Raw genomic sequence first — 12515 nt, 5'->3', positions numbered from 1 at the left:
CCATTACCAGCACCAAGTCTGCCACCGCAGGACCCGCGCCCCCGAAGCCCACCCCCCACCAAGATCGCGCCTCCAACCGGCGGGAGGGGCGCGCAGGGGAGGGGACGCTGTGCAATAAAACGGGCGGGGAGGGGGAGGCAGGGGAGGGAGTCCTGGCTCTGAGGGGGCAGGATTGGGTCTGGAGGATGGTCTGGCTTGATTCAGACTCCTGCACCCGACAACGCCACGGAGTGAAGGGAGAGGGAGAGAGAGAAGGTGGCAGTGTGTGTGCGCGCGTGTACGTGTGTGTGCGTGTCTACAGGTAGCAGTGGCGGCGGCGGCGGCGGCGGGGACCGGAGCAGGGGACGCATCTGCAGCCACCTCCCCGCCTATGATTTTCGGAGGCGATTGCTCACTTAGCTGAGGATCTGTAGCCCCGGGAGATCTTCTCATCCTCTCCATTTCCAAGCTTCATAGGTGTCTTCCAGTTTCAAGTGTGTGTTTTGGGTATTTTATTTTTAATTTTTTTCCTTCTCCCTCTAAATCTTCTCGGAAATTCTGCATGTTGAAGCAGGTGGCTCCTGGTACGAAATCTCTGGATACATTTGGCTTGCCAAGTTTTGCTCTTCGCTGTCCCCTCCCGCTTACAGAAGCATCTGTGGTGCTTTTCTTTTTGGATTTACATGCAGAAAACGTATATATGTTTATATACCGACCGCATAATATATAAATACATATACGCGTGCCCAAGCGCCTGGTTTTCGTCTCTCCTCCCTACGAAGCGGAATGTTTTGGAGCCGATGGATAACAAGAACACGATTAACATTCTTTTGAGCTTGTTTTTTAAAAGGGGGAGGGAGCGTGAAGAATTGTTTAACATTCGGCCATCGTTTGGCTGCACACTAAACACCACGAAGTATTTATGGTTGCAGATCAGGTGCAAACGGGGCTTAGAGAGAAAGGTAAGGGAGCTTCCTGCGTCCGCCGAGCTCCGGCGTTAACCTTAATCCCGGGGACTGCCGAGAACTTCCTACTCCCTGCCTCTCCTTCGCCTTCCCCACCTTCCACCCACCCTTCCCTGCTCTCTCTCTCTTCTGTAAACTCAACCCTTTTCCAATCCCATTGGGGTGGGGGTGGGGGGTGCTGGAAGTGTAATCGTCTATTAGAGTTTAAATGCGTCTCTCTTTCCCAGGCGAGTAACTGAGTTTTCCAATCGCCTTTCTGGTGGTTATAGGAAATGAATTTTGTCCTTTATAAAAAATAATGCTACCTAAATAAGTGTTTTAAACATCTGCAGGTTCCAGTCCCTCACCCTATCCTCTGATGAAAATAAAAGCAATAAAAAATAATGAACTTTAATAAACTGGGTGGTTTTTTTTTTGTTTTTTTGTTTTTTGTTTTTTTCAGCGTTGGGGTTCATGGAAGCTCCCAAACGCTTTTTTTTTTTTTTCCATTTAAAAAGAAAGATAACCAGCAAACAAACCAGTATCTCAGGAGTCCACAGCGGAGGAGATTCGGCTTCCGTTTCTGCATAAAACCAATACATTTTACTTGGAGGGTAATTTGCCAGAGTTGAGCGAGACGAAGCCGTGTCTAAATAAGTGCATGCCACTAAATTTCCTTTTAAATCCACCTTTTACACCATGGCCAGTCGCTTGTTTAACTCCCGTTCAAGGGACATGGTTTTCAGACCTGACCTTTTGGGGAGATGTGGGAACTTCCCCTCATTTCTTCTTATGTCCCTCTAACCTCCTTCCTCCTCCGCGCGGCATCTCTAGCCCTGGCAGTTTGTAAATTGCCCGTTTTGCCCACCCTCCTGGTGGGCGTTTTCTCCCCCACTCCACTCCTGCCCCCTCTGTCCTTTCTTCATTGGCGTCTTTGGAGCAGATGCATCTTCTTTTTTCTTGGGCTCACTCTCCCGTTTACCCCTCAGTCCTCCCACCCGCGACTCCCCACTTGCCCCAGCTCTTCTCGCCGCTCCTCCCCGCCTCCCCGCGGCGGGTTGACCCTTCAATCTCGAGTCCCGGCCTGTGGGTGGGCGGGGGGGGCGCCGCGGCTGTGAGCAGAGGATCAGGCGGCGGCGCGGAGAGCGCGCCCGGGCGGCCAGCGCCGAGCGTGCGGAGCTGGCGTGGGGAGACACGGCAGGAAAGGCGAGCCGGGGTGGGTGATGAGAGGCCGGGAGAGCCCGTCCGAGCCGGAGAGACCGGAGAGAAGGGAGCGAGCGAGTGTGCGGCGCGCACGCTGCCAGAGCCCGGGCGGAGTGCAGTGGCCTCCAAAGCCTTAGAGCGGCGCCCCAGTCACTGCAGCTCTTCACCCTAGAGCTGTGCCCTGGGAACACAGAGACCAAGAGCATGGAAATCGGCTGAGAGGTACAAAAGAAATAAGGAACAGATTACGAGAAAGCGGGGAGGGTTTCCTGGCGAAATACGGAGGCTGAGCAGATGGAGGAACAATGCCGCCTCCAGAAGAAAACCCTTGCCTGAACCCTCGGCGGAGCGCAGAGGTGCTGCTTTCAGCCTTCTGCTCTCCCCAGGCCCTCCGGCTAGTTCTGGGGTTGGTTCCGCCTATTAGTTTGACAGGGATAAGAAAGTTGCTCTTCTTCCCCACAACGTTTCCTGCGAGGTGGTTTTCAGATCTGTGTGGTTCCGGTCAAGATGTCACTCCCTAGATCCCCCGCGTTGAGCAACTAATATATTATGCATTATTGGGCAATAAGCTCTCCTGGGAAGAGAAGGTATTCCAAACATTTAAACCGTTCTCCATCGACGCCTGCCCGCCTCAACACAATATCTTGTGAGTAGAAATGAAAAACCACCTGAATTTAAAATTATTTAGGTTAAGATTTTGCATTGGGAATAATTTCTTCCAGAGGAGGCTGTTAGTGTGTTATAGAGATGAGGGATATTGCATGTTCAATATTTGATTCATTTGTGATAATTCTAAATCATGAACAGTTGGCCTCCACAAAGGTACTGTTTCTTTTTGCATTTCCAGGGCCATAGTGATACATGTAGGATTTGGGAAACGTGAATTCGTATAGTTAACCCAGTATCTGTTACTCTGCATTTTTACAGGTAGTTAATATACTCATTTTCCCTCTTTTTATACTTAAACTCCGGTAGACTATTTTTGCTTAAATCAATTGAGTTGTCATGCTGTACATGAAAATTACAGGGTCTTAATGCATTTCTCACAATTAATTGTGCTCAATTATTAATAGGATCATAGATATTAAAATGTCACTGAGAAAGGGTATGTGTACCTATGTTTGAGTGTAAAACCTATAAAATGTCTCAGCATTTCCATCAGCCATTGTAACCTAGCAGAACACGAGGTTTTTGAAATGAGCTCAGAAGCAAGGGCCATTCATGTATTTAAAATGTTAAATGTTAAATGCAAAAACATTAAATTTACTGTGCCTTTGGCAGAGAATGAATCTAAGTCTACTTGCATTGCAGAGTGATTGAGTGATTCACAGAGAAAGTGGAAGTTAATCATTACTCAGGCCTTCTGATTACATGGTTTGATTAAAAGAAGTAACTGTTTTCTGTAAGCCTGCTATTCTGCAGTTAGTCTTCCCAATCCTCTTAACATAAGCAGAAATTGAGGGAGTCAATCTTTCAGTAGATTCTACTAGAGTTCCAGTAGTGTGGAGTAAGAAAAGCTTCTTTAGTTCCCCTCCTTCCCATTGTCTCCCTTCTTCCACCCCCAAAGTACTTGCTGTCAATCTTTTCTTTATTCCCTCAGTGTAGTTTTACTTTGTGAAATTTTCCACTTACATTTAGTAATAACATACTTTCAAATGTAAAGGTTTGAATGGCTTTGAAGTTGAAGGTGAAATATACACTTACAGAAGGTAGGCTGAGAACTCTGTTGGTTTCATTTGCAGAGGGTTGGAAAGCCTGATGACCCTATGCATCCCTGGATGACTTTCTTGGATCACTCTCTGAAGTCTCTTCCAACTCTGAAATTCTTATATTTTATTCCGCTTTTACTATTTTCACATGGTTATCCAGTGGCAGGATCTACATATCCCTTCAAATTACATTAAACTGGCTGTTTAGGGTTTTCTTTATAGGATGATTAAGTAGCTAGAACTAGAAAATACAGTTATAAATCTAAGATAAGAGTGTTTTATAAAATTTTTCACATAAATTTTAATGTTCTTGACAACTTTTTGTGAGACAATACTAATACAGATATAGCTATGAGGGACACATATCTCTCTGGGTTTTCACGGGTTGAAACAAATAGTTTTTAACATAGTAATGGTTTATCTCGATAATTCTTTATTATTTTTACACAAATGAGTTATTTCACAAATTACCTAACAAGTACTAATTTGTAGTTTGTTTAAGCAAAACACAGTTAAAATTAACAGTAATATTAGAAACTGCAACTGTGTAACATATACCTTTTCCACATTTTAAAGGCTTATTTTTTGAAGTGAAGTTTGCAGTCGGTTTCCATCTTATTGGATTGTCAATAGGAAAATATGATTTTTCAGTTATGTTTTAATTATTTGTAAATGGAATCACCAAAGTCCAGTCTTCTAGACTTAATATTATTATTTCTGAAATATAGGTATGGTCTTATTAACATTGGCCAGTGGCCCTTTATGGATTATTACATGCCAAAGTCCACAACCCTAATGACACTCAATACTTTTCACAATTCATTCTTAAACCTCCTTATGTAGATTAAAACACTGTCCTCTTGGCTCCCCTTCTGAATTTACTCTTTAGTCCATTCACAAGACTCTTACTTACTATTTTCCCCAACACTACATACCATTTTAGGATTTTGTGGTTTGCTTATGTTAATCTTTCTTCATTGATCCATTCCCTGCCTACCTACCCCACCTCACCAAATATACACCAATGATAGGACAGAAAAACATTTTAGTTCCTTGGGTGGTCTTTCCTTCATCACGCTGCTTCCTTCCCGTACTCTTACTCTGAGCTCCCACAACACAGTATTTATACTGGGAGTAGCCCACCTTTCACACTTCTGATGGTTGGCTTTCTCACTGCACGGTGAATTGCCAGAGGTCAAAAGACATGCCTGATTTATCATGTCATTCAGAAATGATAGCTTAGCTTCATGTCTGAACATAAAGTCTACCATAAATGAATAGTAAGTGTATTATTTATAAATATATTTGGCTATGAAGTAACAGAAAACTTGGCTAACAGTGGATTAAGCAAATAAAGCTTTATCTCACATAATAAAAAGTCAGGAGAGGATAGTTGTTTAAGCATTTTATCACGCTTCTTCTATTATCTTGGAAACTTTCTTCTCATGGGCCACTAATGTGCCTCCAAACTCGTGCTTGCTTTGGGGGCCCAAAATGGGGGAGAAAAAGATAACAGTATTCTCCCTCAGAATTTTTCAGCTTTGACACTGTTGTCATTGTGGGCTTGATAATTATTTGTCTTTGTTATGGGGGTGTGTACTGTACATTATAGGGATGTGGAGCATCATCCTTGGCCTCTATCCACCAGATGCTGGTAGCACACCCCACTCCCACCTCATCATGAGTTATACCCAAGTATTTCCATTCATTGCCAAATGTCTCTGAGAGGTCAGATTGTCCCAGGTTGAGAAGTATTGCTATGAGATCAGAAGGAAGGAAATTCTCTGTTTCCTACTCTTCCCTACCCCTGTTTTCTTTTTTGTTCCCCCTTGCATTATGGTGGTGGCGAGGATCTTTTTGATTTTTGTTTAATAAGTAATAGAGGACACATGATGAGATTTAAAAAACAAATAAGAAGAAGGAAGAGGAGGGGAAGAGGCCAAACAAGCCTTCTCTGAGCATTGTGTCTTTTTTTATGGTGTGAACATTCTCTCCATAGCCTTCCATTCTCATATCACTGCCAGACTGTGTCAGCTGGCTTCTTCTAGGTAACTGAGAGGTTGGAAGATAGATTTTTAGGATGGCATTTTACTACCTTCAACAAAATCAGAATCTTTAAGAAAAGAAGGGGAAATGGATTTGGGTTTGAAAACTTAGTGTTTGCCATGGCAAGTGAATGAATACATAAAATTCATCTAAATACTTCAGGAGAAAGAGTAAACACAAAATAAACATCCATCAAAGAGGGTCAATATAATTTTTCCACATGCTAAATGTTAATAAAGTAACTAGGATAAAACTGTGACATTTTTCCTTTTGATGATATTTTACTTGGAAAATAAATGGGCAGAATGGAAACATAGCGCTTCATAACATTTTTCTCTGCAGACAGCTTCCCTTCTCCTCCAGTCTATTGAATAAAGCAATAGAGTTTGCTATTGATACGTACCAATTATTTAGTAATCATGTGAGAGATGTCAAAGGAAATAAAAATGCGGCTCTTTTGTTTTAATACTTCTTTCTAACGCTTGTATTTAGAAAGATAACACATGCTAGTGAAGGCAGTAGGTAAAATGCGTACAGATGTGTTAGCATGGACTATAGAAACTTTAGGTAGGGTTGCTTAGTTACCTACCATCTACCTACCAATAAATACTCTTGGATTCTATCATAGGAAATAATTCTACCTTACAAAGGTATATTAACATTGCTATGGATGACCAATGATCTTATCTGATTGATTGTAATATTTTTTCTTCCTACCCTTGTTTATATTTTCTGTAAGTTCGTTGAATGCAAATTTTTGTTTAACTTTGTATAGAATATAGAAATATAAAAGATGGTGTCTGTTAGGAAGCTTTTGCCTGCAAGTGACAGAATATCCAATTAAAGGCTTTAACAAAAAAGACATTCATCATCTCACAGAACCAGGATTCTGGAGGTGTGCTGATCCAGGGTTGGCTAACTTAGGAGTTCAAGGATGTCATGGCTCTGGTACAACTTCACTGTAAATCTCTTGAGTCTTTATCTTGGAAATAAGATAAACAATATGGTTATCACAGAGCCAAATATCACCTCTTCTCATAGCCCCACTCAAAACAAAAATGAAAAAGCAGCCTTCTTCTCACGGATATCTCTCTTTATCTATAAGGAAACTTTTTCCCAGAAGATATCAGCAAACTTCCCTTTAGGCCTGAATGACTAAAACTATGTCACATTTCACTCTTAATTTATAACTGGCAATGAGACAATGCGTTGTGCGATTGTTTTTGATCATCATGGTCGGTCCCTTGAGGGCTGGGGGAGAGGTCTGTTTTCCCTGTGGACTTGACTGCATCACACAAAAAATCAGAGCTCTGTTAAGTGAGAGGAAGGGGGCAATAACAATCTAGGGCTCCTAATGGGGAGTTCCACAAACAAAATGCCTATCCTTCTCAAATCTCTTAAAATATGGAATGTCTATGTGAAAATTAAATGCATGAAAAAATAATTACATGGTCTTTGAATCCATGGAATAAATGGTGTATATGTCTGGCTGCATTCTTCTGATGTAGAATGCATGCTTTCATGATGTTACAGAGTTTTTTTTTTTTTTTTTTAATAGAAACTGAATAATTGGAAAATGTAGGAATGTGTCCCGCATAAAATTGCAAATACTAAATTATACTATATTACATGTTTAAATTATAAACCTTGCTTTGTCAACATATACCTATCTATATGATCATATAATATAAACCATAGTTAAATCAGAGGATGTCCACCTTACCAAACAGACCACGTATCCTTATCTATGTTTGTCATATGATTTCACCATCATAATGCAGAGATAATAAGAGAAACGACTGAACCCTTTGGCCAGTTACTCTCATAAAGAAGGACTTCATATATGCTTTGCACAAATAAAAATTACTTCTTTGTTTCTGATAACGGTTTATTTACTTGAGGGGCTCAAGGGAGGGATCTAATTTTCAGCTCACATACCAGTGAGCATCTCTCTCATTGAACATTATGACTCATTTTTGTAAACAAGGAAAGCTTTATTTTCATTCTTTTGCCTGACTTCATGGAAGCTCAGAGCCAATTTTGTGCTCAATTGAAAAAGATGTCCTTAATCATCTTCTTTTACTTGGCTTTATTATTTGGATTCATTTTTAAACTTTAACTTTGTTTCAATATTTGATTATTTCGGAGTTTTTTTTTAAATCGTAGCTGCTTGAAATTATTTTTTGGAAGGAGAAAGAATGTAATGAATACATGCACAAACAAATGAGTGCCATCACACATCACTCAATACATGTCTTTTTTTCCCCTGAATGAATATATGTTTGGAAATTAGACGATACTAAGTTCGGTAAACTGCTGAATTTGTGGCATGAGAGGAGCAATAGGTAGAATATGGTGCAATAGGATTTCAGGGAAAAGAGCAGTTGTGCTTGAGTTATTTTTATGGAGATACATATTGTAGTTTGCAGACAGGTGGGAAACTAAGGCAGTGTAGGTGAGATAAAGTATAAATGAATTGAATTCATTATATTTATTTTGCTCTATGAACAGGTATCAGTTGTGTCTCAACTTTTTTTCTCTCCAGTTTTAGAATTCTAATAACCTCATTGCAATAACTCTTTCTACAGTATAAAGGACTCAAAGCCGCAATGTAAAAGAAACATAAACTAGGAAAAGAATGAATTTGATATCTCTGTTTCAAAGCAACTTTTGTGATGGATGTTGGCGATCTTCTTGGCTTACCTTCAGTATGTTAGAATGTGCCTTCTGAGCATCTCATCATTCCACTGGCAATGCTCTATTTTCAGGCTCCATGCCTAGAACTGTTTACACCACAGCAACCACCTCTGAACTGGGCTCCTCGCCTCCAGGGGAATTGATTTTTGAATCAAGCTTAAAATGGTAATTAGTAACTCCATCTGTGTTTAGGGTCAGGAACAGATGCTTTTCCTTTTTGCTTTAATGGAAGATAGATTTGAAGGTGGAAATATAGTGAAATAGAGTTTAAGTAGATCTATATTGTGGTGGGCACTCCTACGTCAGGTGATGACCATCATGGAAGTATGTTTTTAAGCATGTACCTGAACCCTCTTATCAGATAAGAGGTAGATGCTTAGAAGGTTTATTTCACAAATCCAGTGTGAATTCATTATGTTTCATAGCAATGAGCCTAAGCTACTGCAAGTTCCTGAAACCTCTGCTAGGGAGTTAAATGTTTAATTATATTTAATATACCATATTTTATGAAAACCAAGGAGCACTGATTCTAGAACACTGCATTTTATTCACACTGTGGAAAGAACACCCCAATTTATTAATTCCACAATGCTTCCCTACTACTTAGAATTTTTTCTTTATATTTCTATAAGGAGAACTTTTAGACAAATAGATACAGATTTTTAACATATATCAATCTTTTACATGAATAAAACATATAATATTAGCAAGATGCATTGGTTTAAGAATTAAAAAAAAATTATCCTATTCATAACCTCTTCTGAATCATTTTTTGACTCATTCATAGCCATGTTTTTCCACAGAAAATAGTATGTATGTGTTGGTGATGCACTATTTTTTAAAGCCTTCGCGATTGTCTTCAGAATTTAATTCCAAGCAGCTGATACCTTCTGAATGATTTGATCCTGGTATGTTGTTGATTTTACTAGAATGTGACAATGGAATGTTTTCAGACAACAACCAGAACTCATATGCCTTCCTTAAATTGTCCGAAACTGTCAGGAGTGGTGGTTGTCTGGTCATGCTAAGAAGAATACAAACAATTTTCACATATTTAGTCTATGGCTACTATGCCTCCACTACTGCTTGGCCATAAGGAATTATAAAATGCACCCTGATTTCAGATATGTTAAAGGTGTCAGAGTCAATGAAATATGGCAACTTTAAATATACATGTATCCTCATTTTTTAAACAACCTAATGCAATAACGATAACTAATTAACCAACCTAATAATCTCCAAGTAGTTAGATAAATTATTGCATAATTCTTAGAAACTATGATTAAAATCGAATCCTCTCTCTTTTTTTCTCTATTTGCCCTCCAATTATGTAATATACAAAATACAGCTAGTCTTAAGAAAAGAAATAATAGTAGGATGAAAACAAACGAAGATAACTAGACCAGGAATGAAAGAGACCGATTTCTGGGAGCAGACTCTTCTAGTAACCCTCTGTGTCATTTCTCCTGATCCCGTCACTCTAGGCTTTTGTTTTCATGTTTCAAGTGTATGATTGGACTAATTAAACATGTTTCCTGGCTCTAAAATCTGTTTTGGATAAAGATAATCAGAAATAAAGTCCATAATAATATATTGCACATGTTAAGTTAGTATGATATAAATACATAATAGTGGAGGGATGTACCCTAAACTGGTAAGCTTAAAATATGTAACATATATAACTTTAAGATTTATTGTATCATGTATAACTTACATATTTTACATGTTTTGGGAGACTTGTCCATGCATATCTTACTTGTTCTTTAAAATAACTGTTAAGCAATGCAGAGGATTCAACGGAACAAAAGTAGGACTTAGGAACTCTTCTCAAATATACTGGATGAGAAAGATTACTAAATAAATCACAGCCAAATAGCGGATGTAAAAGTGGGAGGAGGCAAGAAGAAAATGCATTTCCACCAAGAACAAAGAAAACTTATGCAAGGAATTAACTATCACTATATATAAATGTTCTTAAAAAGAGTTATCAGCAAGAAGCAAGAGAAAATTGACAGGTAAAAATGAAGTTTCCCTTTTTAATTTTATCATTACTGAACCATATTTCATATATATATATATCAAAGGAAGAGAAGAAGCCTATGGTTGGACTAGTCAGATGCTACTATTTGTGGATACATCTTGACAGTTCTTACTGTGCAATTCCACAGACAACAGTGTTTCTTCCCTGTATTGTATTTGAAAATTGCCACTGCTCTTAAGTGGTCAGAAAGCTGGGCACTTACTTTCTGATGAATAACAAGCTCTCCAGAGGTGTGCCACTCTTTCTCCTTGTAACTGTAGTCGCCACAGAGAAAACACTGTGTTGCTTTTCACCTACCTGCTTTGCTTAAAAAGTGATTTGATTTATGGAGCATGTAGAAAATCCTTCTTTTTTATTTTGGCTAGATATTCTTGAAGTTTTCTCATAATACAATTAAGATATCAAAAACATATGATACAGTATTACTGAAGTAGTTTTCTATAAAATTATTAATTAAATTATTTTAATCCTCTAGTTGTGTCACTTTGTCCATAAGAAAAATATTCAAGATACTAGTTTTTAAGATGGAGAGTACTATTTAATGGCTTAGAGTCTCAGACCATTAAATGGGGTTCAGAGATTATATTCATATTGTAATCACATCTTTATGACTAAATGGGCAAAATCACATTTTTTGACCTAAGGCGGTTTGTAAAACATATTGTACAAAGGCATAATTTATTTCTAAAAACTTTAATAAATTTTCAATGGTCTTTCCAGCTGAAAAAATGAAGGGGCCATGGTGGGTTTTAGATAACATAGGCCCACTTCCTTAGTTTACATATGACACAACTGAAGTCCAGAGGAAAAAAATGATTTGCTTGTTTACGCAATGGTAGAGCAAGCACCTGATCTTCACATAATGCCTTCATGCATTAGTTTTATTTAAAGAGCAGTAATACATACATCAGCACTATATATTCTGTATATAAGTTACCATGATTACATAATTACTAGAATTTTAGAAGTATAGGTAATAATCGCCAGAACTGATAAAAAAGGGGAGTCATATTTTTAGCAAAATTTAGTGGAGGAGGTGTTATTTAAAGGAGATTAGGATTTGAATAAATAGAGAAGAGGGAGCAAGCATTGCTTGCATAAAAGCAATAAAAATCAAGACTAAGGCAGCAGAGGCAGTTGGCCATTCTAGATTCTTTCAAAAGTAAACATACACATACAAACACATTAAGAAATACCATTGTAGAAAGTAAAGAAAAATGCTTATTGAAACCATACATCTTATTTTGCATTTAGTATTTTGGTTTAGGACCTCTGCAGATTAGAAATAATAATTATACGCTTATTTTGAATAAATAGTCCTCAGAAAAATTGGTTCATATTACTCAGATCAGAAAGACTTTGCTTCCACTAAAAATAAATTATTTAAAATGGAAAGTATGACTTTCTAAGATTGTCTATTCGTGTCACTGGTTGATACAAAATCAAGCTGAGATTATTTGATTGCTTGTCATCAAATGAGACGATTCTTCTTATCACGAGCCTGCCTACATATGGTTCTCTAGCCCGAGCACTCTTTCCATAAGAAATACTAGAAATGTTCTGTCTTACACAATATGTCTTCTTTTCCTTGCTCCTTTTCAACATGGTATTCCAAGCAGTCCCTCCAGATTTGCTGATTGCAAGACAAAAATCCCTATTTGCTTAAGGGAGAGAGAATCTAGTGGGTGCTAATCTGTCTTTTAATGCTCATTGGACATACTCACCGTCACTTAAAAATTTTTAACATTTTTAAGGTCTAAGGGACAATTTCAAGAGAGATGTATTCTTCTGTTTCTACTAAATTCTACATAAAATCAATACATCCCTCCTGACTCTCCTTGAAGTCACTCTCCATAAAAACAGCAGCTCATTCTGGGAGTCAGTGGCTAGAATAAC

The 12515-nt window shown here is 38.6% G+C and overlaps 1 protein-coding gene across 1 annotated transcript in view; it reads left to right on the top strand.

The window, feature by feature from the left end:
- Nucleotides 1–208: 208 nt before the first annotated feature.
- The window catches only part of NLGN1 (neuroligin 1), a 991256-nt gene continuing 978949 nt past the window's right edge, over nt 209–12515 (top strand). Inside the window, exon 1 of the mRNA XM_011998235.1 lies at nt 209–941. The gene's annotated coding sequence lies outside the window, so the exon portion shown is untranslated. The remainder of the gene's footprint in view (nt 942–12515) is intronic.

This window comes from Mandrillus leucophaeus, unplaced genomic scaffold (assembly GCF_000951045.1).
Source record: "Mandrillus leucophaeus isolate KB7577 unplaced genomic scaffold, Mleu.le_1.0 Scaffold563, whole genome shotgun sequence".
Taxonomy (NCBI): Eukaryota; Metazoa; Chordata; class Mammalia; order Primates; family Cercopithecidae; genus Mandrillus; species Mandrillus leucophaeus.
The sequence above is the reverse complement of the archived record's forward strand: the minus strand, read 5'-3'. Positions and strand labels throughout refer to the sequence as shown.